Source organism: Oncorhynchus nerka, linkage group LG3, assembly GCF_034236695.1.
Source record: "Oncorhynchus nerka isolate Pitt River linkage group LG3, Oner_Uvic_2.0, whole genome shotgun sequence".
NCBI classification, from domain to species: domain Eukaryota; kingdom Metazoa; phylum Chordata; class Actinopteri; order Salmoniformes; family Salmonidae; genus Oncorhynchus; species Oncorhynchus nerka.
In genome coordinates, this window is record NC_088398.1 from 70,625,600 (window position 1) to 70,638,147 (window position 12,548).

At 43.3% G+C, this 12,548-nt stretch overlaps 1 long non-coding RNA gene across 1 annotated transcript; it reads left to right on the forward strand.

Annotated features, from left to right (window-relative positions):
• The first annotated feature begins 7,722 nt into the window (after positions 1-7,722).
• On the forward strand, positions 7,723-12,040 carry LOC115124939 (uncharacterized). The gene is made up of 2 exons (XR_003862874.2): positions 7,723-7,938; positions 8,079-12,040. It is a non-coding gene; the product is annotated as an uncharacterized LOC115124939 (long non-coding RNA).
• The last annotated feature ends 508 nt before the right edge of the window (positions 12,041-12,548 follow it).

The following is a 12,548-nucleotide window of genomic DNA, read 5'->3' on the forward strand; positions in this document are numbered from 1 at the left end:
GCTAGGGCTCAATCTCCCCGTCTCCATCTACATCTACACTGAGGAGCTAGCTAGGGCTCAATCTCCTCGTCTCCATCTACATCTACACTGAGGAGCTAGCTAGGGCTCAATCTCCCCGTCTCCATCTACATATACACTGAGGAGCTAGCTAAGGCTCAATCTCCCCGTCTCCATCTACATCTACACTGAGGAGCTAGCTAGGGCTCAATCTCCCCGTCTCCATCTCCATTTACACTGAAGAGCTAGATAGGGCTCAATCTCCCTGTCTCCATCTCCATCTACACTGAAGAGCTACTTAGGGCTCAATCTCCTCGTCTCCATCTCCATCTACACTGAGGAGCTAGCTAGGGCTCAATCTCCTCGTCTCCATCTACATCTACACTGAGGAGCTAGCTAGGGCTCAATCTCCCCTTCTCCATCTACATCTACACTGAGGAGCTAGCTAGGGCTCAATCTCCCCTTCTCCATCTACATCTACACTGAGGAGCTAGCTAGGGCTCAATCTCCCCATCTCCATCTCCATCTACACTGAGGAGCTAGCTAGGGCTCAATCTCCCCTTCTCCATCTACATCTACACTGAGGAGCTAGCTAGGGCTCAATCTCCCCTTCTCCATCTACATCTACACTGAGGAGCTAGCTAGGGCTCAATCTCCTCGTCTCCATCTACATCTACACTGAGGAGCTAGCTAGGGCTCAATCTCCCCTTCTCCATCTACATCTACACTGAGGAGCTAGCTAGGGCTCAATCTCCTCGTCTCCATCTACATCTACACTGAGGAGCTAGCTAGGGCTTAATCTCCCCTTCTCCATCTACATCTACACTGAGGAGCTAGCTAGGGCTCAATCTCCCCTTCTCCATCTACATCTACACTGAGGAGCTAGCTAGGGCTCAATCTCCTCATCTCCATCTACATCTACACTGAGGAGCTAGCTAGGGCTCAATCTCCCCTTCTCCATCTACATCTACACTGAGGAGCTAGCTAGGGCTCAATCTCCCCTTCTCCATCTACATCTACACTGAGGAGCTAGCTAGGGCTCAATCTCCCCTTCTCCATCTACATCTACACTGAGGAGCTAGCTAGGGCTCAATCTCCCCTTCTCCATCTACATCTACACTGAGGAGCTAGCTAGGGCTCAATCTCCCCATCTCCATCTACATCTACACTGAGGAGCTAGCTAGGGCTTTATCTCCTCGTCTCCATCTACATCTACACTGAGGAGCTAGCTAGGGCTCAATCTCCCCTTCTCCATCTACATCTACACTGAGGAGCTAGCTAGGGCTCAATCTCCCCATCTCCATCTACATCTACACTGAGGAGCTAGCTAGGGCTCAATCTCCCCTTCTCCATCTACATCTACACTGAGGAGCTAGCTATGGCTTTATCTCCTCGTCTCCATCTACATCTACACTGAGGAGCTAGCTAGGGCTCAATCTCCCCTTCTCCATCTACATCTACACTGAGGAGCTAGCTAGGGCTCAATCTCCCCTTCTCCATCTACATCTACACTGAGGAGCTAGCTAGGGCTTTATCTCCTCGTTTCCATTTACATCTACACTGAGGAGCTAGTTAGGGCTCAATCTCCCCATCTCCATCTACATCTACACTGAGGAGCTAGCTAGGGCTCAATCTCCCCTTCTCCATCTACATCTACACTGAGGAGCTAGCTAGGGCTTTATCTCCTCGTCTCCATCTACATCTACACTGAGGAGCTAGCTAGGGCTTTATCTCCTCGTCTCCATCTGTCTCTCGATTCTTCCTTCCCTCTGTTGTTCTATTCTTCTCTCTGATCCTCTCTTTCTCTATTTCTCTATGTGGCCCATTAGGGTTTGCCTCACATTTTCCGTCTCTTGTGCTTTCTTACTCTTTTCCTCCCCCGTTTCCCTCTTCATTTCTCTTTCGTATTCATATTCTTACGCTCTCTGTTTTTGTATGTTTTTTCTCTGCAGCTCCCTTTCACCTGAGGCATGTGAGGCAGTGGTGGGAGGAGCTATAGGAAGACGGGCTCATTGTGTTGGCTGGAATGGAATAAATGGAAAGGTATCAAATGGCATCAAACCACAAGTTTGACTCCGTTCCATTAATTCCATTCCAGCCAACACAATGAACCTGTCCTCCTATAGCTCCTCCCACCAGCCTCCACTGGTGGAGAGTGACTTGAATGGCACACATAGAACTGCACTTAAATTCCTGCTAAACATGTTCATCATAACCCTCTGTTCTACCCTGAACGTAATGTACTGTTACATGCGACTTTTGCCCAAAACCACATTAGCCCTTTGAGTGTAATTCTATTGATGTGTTGATGGTTTCTGGTCTGGAACAGACAGAAAGAGCAAGAGTGACATATGTGGATTACATGTTTTATGACCAAGAGAGATTAATATTAAGCAGATAGTATTATTAGTATTATATCTAGCTAAAGTATTTAAAACCAATACCATTTGAACCCAGGTCTAATATGGAGGTGGATATTAAGCAGCCCAACGAACAGAACAATGAATGAAAGCTTTCTTTCAGTACGTCCAATTGACAGTGTTTGGGTTGGAGGTGGGGGTGCTCTCTTAGTGAGAATAACACCAGCCTTTCTGACTGAGGATGGTACCAGAGAACGATAGACAGCAGTAGTCTCTGTCTTCCACACGCTGACAAGAACAAAGTGGCTCTAAATGTAGGTGTGGTTAGGGGTTAGAGTGGGCCCAGATGACTAGTGTGGCCTAACCCTCTCCTCTCCATCTAACCTCTCTGCTCTAGTGTGGTCTAACCCTCTCCTCTCCATTTAACCTCTCTGCTCTAGTGTGGCCTAACCCTCTCCTCTCCATCTAACCTCTCTGCTCTAGTGTGGTCTAACCCTCTCCTCCCCTCTCCATCTAACCTCTCTGCTCTAGTGTGGCTTAACCCTCTCCTCTCCATCTAACCTCTCTGCTCTAGTGTGGTCTAACCCTCTCCTCCCCTCTCCATCTAACCTCTCTGCTCTAGTGTTGCCTAACCCTCTCCTCTCCATCTAACCTCTCTGCTCTAGTGTGGTCTAACCCTCTCCTCCCCTCTCCATCTAACCTCTCTGCTCTAGTGTTGCCTAACCCTCTCCTCCCCTCTCCATCTAACCTCTCTCTCTCTCCATCTAACCTCTCTCTCTCTCCATCTAACCTATCTCTCTCTCCATCTAACCTCTGTCTTTCCATCTAACCTCTGCTCTATTGTTGCCTAACCCTCTCCTCCCCTCTCCATCTAACCTCTCTGCTCTCTCCATCTTACCTCTCTCTCTCCATCTAACCTCTCTGCTCTCTCCATCTAACCTCTCTGCTCTCTCCCTCAATCATACAGCTACAAAGGAGCACAATGTCACAGAAACACTCTTTCTTTCTGACTCCTTACTTTTCTGTTTTATTTATATATATTTCTCACTCTATCCCTGCTTTATTTTTGGCTTGCGGAGGGAGGGGGGATAGGGTAGTGATGGGCAGACAGGCGTGGGTCTGTGTTGATGGATAAGGCTGGGTGGGGACAGATTTTTCTCCCTCTACTGGGGCCGTCCAGTCTAGATGTGGTTGTTTGGTTGGTTGATCAGTCGGTCGGTCAGTTGGTCACACTTTGGCAACCACACCCCAGTTGACCGCGTGTCGCCATATGACTCAGATGAGCAGCGCAGCGGGACTCAGATTTGTTCTTGGTTACAGTTGATACCTCAGACCTCCCCGGAGTTGTCCTCCTCAGTCACACCAAGTAGAGGGGGCTGCAACATCTGTCCACAGCCCCTCCCAACCCATCCTCTCCTCTACTCGCCTTCTATGGTCTGTCTGCTGGCTCTACAGTGATGCGGTAGGGGCAGGAGGGAGACTGCTGGGAGAGTGGGGTGCAGGATATGGTCTGGAGAGGGTCAATATTCACCCCTTGGGTTCATACTACTGTCATACAGGAAGTAATGGGGCCTCCTGTAAGGTCTAACAGTTTGTCTCAAATTGGCACCATATATAGGTCTCTGGTCAAAAGTAGTGCACTTTTCAGGGAATATGTAATGTTTGTGTGTCTTCTTCAGCCGCTGCGATGATACAGTAGCAGAAACCCAGTAGTAGTATTTCAGCAGCTCCTGATTGGGCCTTTTATGTTCATAGTGTTTGTTTTAAAATCAAATGCTCAGCTATAAAATATTCTGAAGTAGGTTGTGTAGCCCTCCATGAATTCTTTGTCTAAATCTAAGTGAGAACTCTCTCTCTCACACACACACACACACACACACAGATGTGGCGAATTCCCCCTTGGCAGCAGAAACCTCTGAGTCACCATCCGGGTTTCCCTTGCTTTCTCTTCCAAATATGGGTGGGAGCATGAAGGAAGAGCGGGAAGCGGAATGTGGAAGGCGGAGTGGAACCCCTTTGTGATGTCAGAACATTCTAACAGCAAGCCAGGAATTAAAACAATCCCACTGTCTGGAAATACACATCACACCGGAGGAAAGCATTCCTGGCAGTCACAATGGCATTTCCTCTAGCATAACACTAATGTCTAAACTCTCGACTGGACACACTCACACACACATACACACACACACACCCGCCCCCTCCCCTTCCCTTTGGACGTTACACCAGAGAAACTCCCTCTTCCCGTAAAACAGCTTGCATTTTTCCCCCTGTTGTGCCTCCTGACATTGACTAGTTATTCCCAGCATCACTCTCCATGGGAGAGCAGAGGACCAATGGTAGGAAAATAATCTGTCTGTCTGTCTGTATATCTGTACATCTGTCTGTCTTTCCCTCCCTATCTCCTTTTCTCCCGTGTTCATTGTATGAGGGTGGAAGGGGTCTGGGACATGCTATTCTGTATGTTATAATGAGGACATTGACGACAGTATAACCACTAACCATGACAGCCACCATGTGGGGCCCTAAAACAGTGTTGTCTACCCCATAAGTGGGCTCCGCCGCTTGGGTAAATCTTCACAGATTACTCCAAGCCCTGGGCCCTTTTCCCTCCTCTCCGCCTCTGTCTGTCCAGCCATCTAGACGTCAACCCCCCATCACCACTATCCCTAACCATAATTACTGTTAACTATGAACAAGGTCCACACACACACACACACACACACACACACACACACACACACACACACACACACACACACACACACACACACACTCACACTCACACTCACACTCACACTCACACTCACACTCACACTCACACACTCACAGGCACAGGCACAGGCACACACACACACTATCTCTATCTCTCTCACACACACATACACACTCATACTCTCCCAGACACAGACACACACACACACACTCACACACAACTCGCTTGTCTCTAAGGAACAATGGATCACAGCTGATGTGGTACATCTGTAGACCACTAGACTGCCACAGCCCGCAGACGGCTCCGAGAGTCTCTCAGCTGGCAGACATGACAGGCAGTTCAGAAAACACACTGAGCTGTAATTAAAACAAACACTCATCAAGGAGAAAAGCTCTCTGTGGATGTGTGTTGATTTTTATATTTATGAGAGTCCAGGCCGCAAGGGCACCAGTGTCTCTGGTCTCCAAGGCCAGCTCAGGTCTGGACAGATGTGTACATAACAGTGGTGCTAGAGCTTAGTAGGGGGTAGTAGTAGTAGTAGTAGTAGAAGTAGTAATAGTAGTAGCAGTAGCATTAGCAGTAGTAGAGTAGTAGTACCAGTAGTAGTAGTAGTAGTAGTAGTAGTAGTAGTAGTAGAAGTAGTAGTAGTAGTAATAGTAGTAGCAGTAGCATTAGCAGTAGTAGAGTAGTAGTACCAGTAGTAGTAGTAGTAGTAGTAGTAGTAGTAGCAGTAGTAGTAGCATTAGCAGTAGTAGTAGTAGCATTAGTCGTTGTAGTAGTAGTACCAGTAGTAGCAGTAGTAGCAGTAGTAGTAGTAGTAGTAGCATTAGTAGTAGTAGTAGTACCAGTAGTAGCAGTAGTAGTAGTAGTAGCATTAGCAGTAGTAGCATTAGTAGTAGTAGTAGTAGTACCAGTAGTAGCAGTAGTAGTAGTAGTAGCAGCATTAGCAGTAGTAGTAGCAATGGTGAAAAAAGTACCCAATTGTCATACTTGGGTTAAAGTGAAGATACCTTAATAGAAAATGACTCAAGTAAAAGTGAGTCACCCAGTAAAATACTACTTGATTAAAAGTCTAAAAGTATTTGGTTTTAAATATACTTAAGTATCAAAAGTAAGTGTAATTGCTCAAATATACTTATGTATCAAAAGGAAAATAAATAATTTCAGTTTCCTTAAATTAAGCAAACCAGACTGCAGAATATTTTGATATTTTATATTCCGATAGCCAGTGGCACACTCCAACAAACGAAGCATTTGTGTTTAGTGAGTCCGCCAGATCAGAGGCAGTAGAGATGACCAGGGATGTTCTCTTGATAAATACTTGAATTTGACCATTTTCCTGCCCTGCTAAGCATTCAAAGTGTAAAGAGTACTTTTAGGTGTCAGGGAAAATGTATGTAGTAAAAAGTACATTATTTTCTTTAGGAATGAAATTAAATTAAAATAAAAGTTGTCACACTATAAGATACCCCCCAAAACTACTTAAGTGGTACTTTAAAGTATTTTTACTTAAGTATTTTACACCACTGAGTTGTAGTAGTAGTAGTAGTAGTTGGTGTGGTTATTGTTGTTGTTGTAGTTGTTGTTGTAGTTGTAGTCGAAGTAGTAATAGTAGTTGTTCTAGTAGTAGTAGTTCTAGTAGTAGTACTACTAGTAGTATTAGTAGTTCTAGTAGTAGCAGTAGTTCTAGTTGTAGTATTAGTAGTAGTTGTTGTAGTAGTTGTTGTAGTAGTAGTTGTAGTAGTAGTTGTTGTTGTTGTAGTGGTAGTCGAAGTAGTAATAGTAGTTGTTCTAGTAGTAGTAGTTCTAGTAGTAGTACTACTAGTAGTTGTAGTAGTTCTGGTAGTAGTAGTAGTAGTACTAGTACTAGTAGTAGTTCTGGTAGTAGTAGTAGTTCTAGTAGTAGTATTAGTAGTAGTATTTGGTGTGGTTATTGTTGTTGTAGTAGTATTTGTTGTTGTTGTTGTTGTAGTCAAAGTCGTAGTAGTAATAGTAGTTGTTCTAGTAGTAGTAGTTCTAGTAGTAGAAGTAGTTCTAGTAGTAGTATTAGTAGTAGTAGTAGTAGTAGTAGTAGTAGTAGTAGTAGTTCTAGTAGTTGTTCTAGTAGTAGTAGTTATAGTAGTAGTACTACTCGTACTAGTAGTTGTTCTAGTAGTAGTTGTTCAAGTAGTAGTTCTAGTAGTAGTAGTACTATTACTACTACTAGTAGTAGTAGTAGTAGTAGTAGTTCTAGTAGTAGTATTAGTAGTAGTTCTAGTAGTAGTATTAGTAGTAGTTCTAGTAGTAGTAGTAGTAGTAGTAGTAGTAGTAGTAGTAGTAGTTCTAGTAGTTGTAGTAGTAGTAGTACTACTGCTACTAGTAGTTCTAGTAGTAGTCGTAGTAGTAGTAGTAGTACTAGTAGTAGTATTAGTAGTAGTTCTAGTAGCAGTAGTAGTGGTAGTAGCATCCTAGTGTTAGTAGTAATATAGTAGTTGCCTTGTCTTAGAAGCAGTAGTTCTGACCCCTCCTCCTCTCATCTGCCAGGTACCATGTCTCTATCATCTGGGCTTTCTAAGGCTATAAACTCTTTCCCTCACTCTGCTGGATCAGAAAACATGTGATCTATCTCTCCACATGAGAGCAACGTTTTCTTCTCTTCCTCAGTTGCGTAGCGGGGGAGAACCATCAGGGGGCCCTGCGCTGCTGAGGTCGGTGCTGTGGAGATCCCCCCACTTCCTGGTTTACGGGCTGCTACATGACAGCGCCGACAGCCCCAGCCATTAGAAGATTAGCCGGATCGTTCACTGGCGTGCCAGGATGGATCAGGAATAAAATGATTCCAGACACTCTATAGAAATCTAGGAGGTGGTGACAGAATGCAGCAAGGTGACCATTATTTTCCTTTCACAAGCTATTTAGATCTGGGATAAAGGGAGGGAGGGAGGGAGGTATTTCGCAAGTGTTTGAAACAGGCCCACATGTGTAACTGTGTTTGTCAGCAGTTTTCTCTCTCTCCCTCTTTAAAGGATGACGTCTTCTCTCTGAGGCATCCTGCCCCCTGCCGTCTGAAATGGATGGCTCTACTGAATCAGTCTTAATCCACTGAGTGACAAACTCACAGGCACTGCATTGACACCTGTCGGTCCATTTATACAGGCCAGGGGTAAACATCACTTGATGAAGTCAAACAGACTGACTTCTAAGAGATGCCCAAAGAAAGCTCATAAATATGATGGAATGAAGTTTAAAAAATGGACGGTGCAGACGGACAGACGTACTGATGGATGAAGGTAGAGACAGGCTGAAATATAGATTTGCAGACAGATAAAAGTGTGTATGTCCTGAGATCCTAACATCAGAAACCTTGTCCTCATTTGGGTCTTACCTCAGAAGATGAATGGAGCTAGTGTCAGTGTAAAATAACGATTCAGTCTCTTAGTGAAATTGTTCATATGATGGATCTGTGCAGCCATTTACAACAATGAAACCTGTCATTTTCCCTCCCAAGTCAAATGACTCTTTTCATCTTTTCATGCATTCCTTCAACCCAAGAGCACTCAGGCATTTGGCAAACCCAACGCCCCACTGGTCTGACACTACACTCTTAGAAAAAATGGTTACAAAAGGGTTCTGCGGCTGTCTCCATAGGAGAACCCTTTTAAATTCAAGGTAGAACCCTTTTTAGTTTCAGGTAGAACTATTTTGGGTTCCATGTAGAACTCTCTGTGGAAAGGATTCTGCATGGAACCGAAAGGGGTTCTTTAAAACGTTATCCTATGGAGACAGCCGAAGAACCCTTTTTGGTTCTAGATAGCAACTTTTTTTTCTAAGTGTAAGAGCAATGTCAAACGACATTATGACCGAACACGCATAATCGATAAGCAGATTGACATTTTAAGCACATTTGTATCTAAGTAGTGTATAAGATGGTTTATGTCAGCAAATATTAACAGAAAGACAGACCAAAGACAGACTGTGTGGAAGAATAGTGACATCATTCTTCGTGTTCAGAAAGACAAAAACTTGATTCAGGCTCCACACAAGCAGCTGGACCAATTCAGTGCTGTAGGGGGTGGTGATGTCCATTGTTGGCAAAGAACACTACTAGGGACAGGGGGATACCTAGTCAGTTGTACAACTGAATGCATTCAACTGAAATGTGTCTTCCAAACCATGGGATATAGTACAGTGATACTATCAAGAGCAGTGTACGGGTTTCTTCTTTTTTCTCATATAGTACATTTTTGCCATCAGATCTAATGATTTACCAAGACTGACTCATCATTGAAACAACAATGTTACTAATAGCAGAAATATATATTTGTTTTAGTGATATTGGTAACACTGGGAAATAATACAAGTCCAAAAGTGTCTGTGAGGTAGCCTAGGCAGAGAGCTGCTGTACATGTTGTGGAAATATTAGTAATAATTTGTGTTTTTTATAGAATTTTTCCCTAACAAACTTTTGGTTTTATGAATGAACTATTGATTTAGCTTATTATTATAGTCTGAATAGTTTGAATCCAGCACGTATTCAAGACTGAATTTAGGGGTTGGTTTTTGGCTAGGAGGCAATGTTTTGATTAGATTATGCCAACTCACTGCAGGTTGAGAATGGAGAGAAGCCCGAAGGCAGAGGTGTACATAGAGATGACAGATGACCATGGCCATATGAAGGACTAAGTTAAAAGGCTACTCCTGAATTACTATTGAAGTGTGGTATGCTTTCTGGTGCCTCATGACTGTCGTAGCATCACCCAAGTGGGTGCTGAATTTTGGTAGTAGCAAAGAGTAGCTAGCAAGATAGTTCAGTGGCTAGTACGGAACTCTAACTTCATCTGTCTGAGTCCTACAACTAAGCAACAGACGGCTTGGATGGCGAGACACCGTGATGACAACGTACTGCCTGCTGCTTGCCTGTGTCTGGCTCTCCTCTTTGACCTCCTCCTCCTCCTCTGACCTCAATCACGCCGTAACCTTTCTCAACCTTCAGTGTCTTGACTGTTGATCAACTCATGATGGTTTTTAAATGACATGTTTTTTGTTGTTGCTTTACAGCACTTTGAGATGTCTTTATGTAATGAATAGTGCTATTTAAGCTCAATAAGTTAGTAGTGTTACTATTATGAGATCCCAATCTGTTAGCATATTGGTTTAATAGTTGATACCTGTAATAGTCTGTTATATAGCAATTCTCAGCATTCTAACATGCAAGGTGTAGTATACATAAGGTAGCCCTATTTGGTAAAAGACCATGTCTATATTATGGCAAGAACAGCTCAAATAAGCAAAGAGAAATGACAGTCTATCATTATTTTAAGACATGAAGGTCAGTAAATATGGAAAATGTAAAGAACTTTGAAAGTTTCTTTAAGTGCCGTTGCAAAAACCATCAAGTGCTATGATGAAACTATCTCTCATGAGGACCGCCACAGGAAAGGAAGACCCAGAGTTACCTCTGCTGCAGAGGATAAGTTCATTAGAGTTACCAGCCTCAAAAATGTGTATTTGTATTTATTATGGATCTCCATTAGCTGTTGCCAAGGCAGCATCTACTCTTCCTGGGCTCCAGCTAAATTAAGGCAGTTTATACCATTTTAATAACATTACAATACATTCACAGATTTCACAACACATTGCGTGCCCTACTCCACCACTACCACATATCTACAGTACTAAATCCATGTGTATGTGTGTGTATAGTGCATATGTTATCGTGTGTGTGTATGAATGTGTCTGTGTTTGTGTTGCTTCACAGTCCCCGCTGTTCTATTAGGTGTTTTTATCTGTTTTGTCCCAAATACAATCATTTTAGTTTTTTTTTTATATTTAGGGCTAACTTATTCCTTGCCACCCACTCTGAAACTAACTGCAACTCTTTGTTAAGTATTGCAGTCATTTCAGTCGCTCTAGTAGCTGATGGAAATAGTGTTGAGTCATCCGCATGCATAAACACTCTGGCTTTACTCAAAGTCAGTGGCATGTCATTGGTAAAACATTTAAAAAAGCAAGGGGCCTAAACAGCTACCCTGGGGAATTCCTCATTCTACCTGGATTTTTTCTACCTGGATTATGTTTGAGAGACTTCCACTAAAGAACACCCTCTGTGTTCTGTTAGACAAGTAATTGCAGCCCAAATAAATGCTTCACAGAGTTCAAGTAACAGACACATCTCAACATCAACTGTTCAGATGAGACTGCATGAATCAGGCCTTCATGCTCAAGTTGGTGCAAAGAAACCACTACTAAATGACACCAATAAGAAGAAGAGACTTGCTTGGGCCAACAAACATGAACAATGGACATGTTGGACACCAGCAGAAATCCGTCCTTTTGTCTGATGAGTCCAAATGTAAGATTTTTGGTTCCAACTGCCGTGTCTTTGTGAGACGCAGAGTAGGTGAACGGATGATCTTCGCATGTGTGGTTCCCACTGTGAAGTATGGAGGAGGAGGTGTGATGGTGTGGGGGTGCTTTGCTGGTGACACTGTCCGTGATTTATTTCGAATTCAAGGCACAGTTAACCAGCATGACTACCAAAGCATTCTGCAGCGATACACCAGCCCATCTGGTTTGCGACTATCATTTGTTTTTCAACAGGACAATGACCCTAAACACACCTCCAGGTTGTGTAAGGGCTATTTGACCAAGAAGAAGGGTGATGGAGTGCTGCATCAGATGACCTGGCCTCCACAATCACTTTAGATGGTTTGGGATGAGTTGGACCGCAGTGAAGATAAAGCAGCCAACAGGTGCTCAGCATATGTGGGAAATCCTTCAAGACTGTTGGAAAAGCATTCCTCATGAAGTTGGTTGAGAGAATGCCAAGAGTGTGCAAAGCTGTCATCAAGGCGAAGGGTGGCTACTTTGAATAATTATTTTTTGGTTACTACATGATTCCATATGTGTTATTTCATAGTTTTGATGTTTTCACTACTTTTCAATAATTTAGGAAATAGTAAAAAATAAAGAAAAACCCTTGAATGAATTCACACCCCTGTGTCAGTACATTGTAGAAGCACCTTTGGCAGCTATTACAGCTGTGAGTCTTTCTGGGTAAGCCCTCTAAGAGCTTTCCACACCTGGAGTATGCAACATTTGCCCGTTATTCTTTAAAAAATAATTCAAGTTCTGTCAAAATGGTTGTTGATCATTCATAGACAAACGTTTTTAGATCTTGCCATAGATTTTCAAGTAGATTTAAGTCAAAACTGAAACTCAGCCACTTAGGAACCTGCAAAGTTTCTTGGTAAGCAACTCCAGTGTAGATTTGGCACTATGTTCTTTGTTATTGTCCTGCTGAAGGGTGAATTCGTCTCCTAGTGTCTGGTGGAAGCAGACTGAACCCGATTTTCCTCAAGGATTTCACCTGTGCTTAACTCCATTACGTTTTTTTCAATCTTGAAACTCCTCAGTCCTTAACTGAACTTAAAATGCATTCAGACAGTATTCAGACCCATTGACTTTTTACACATTTTTTTACATTACAGCCGTAT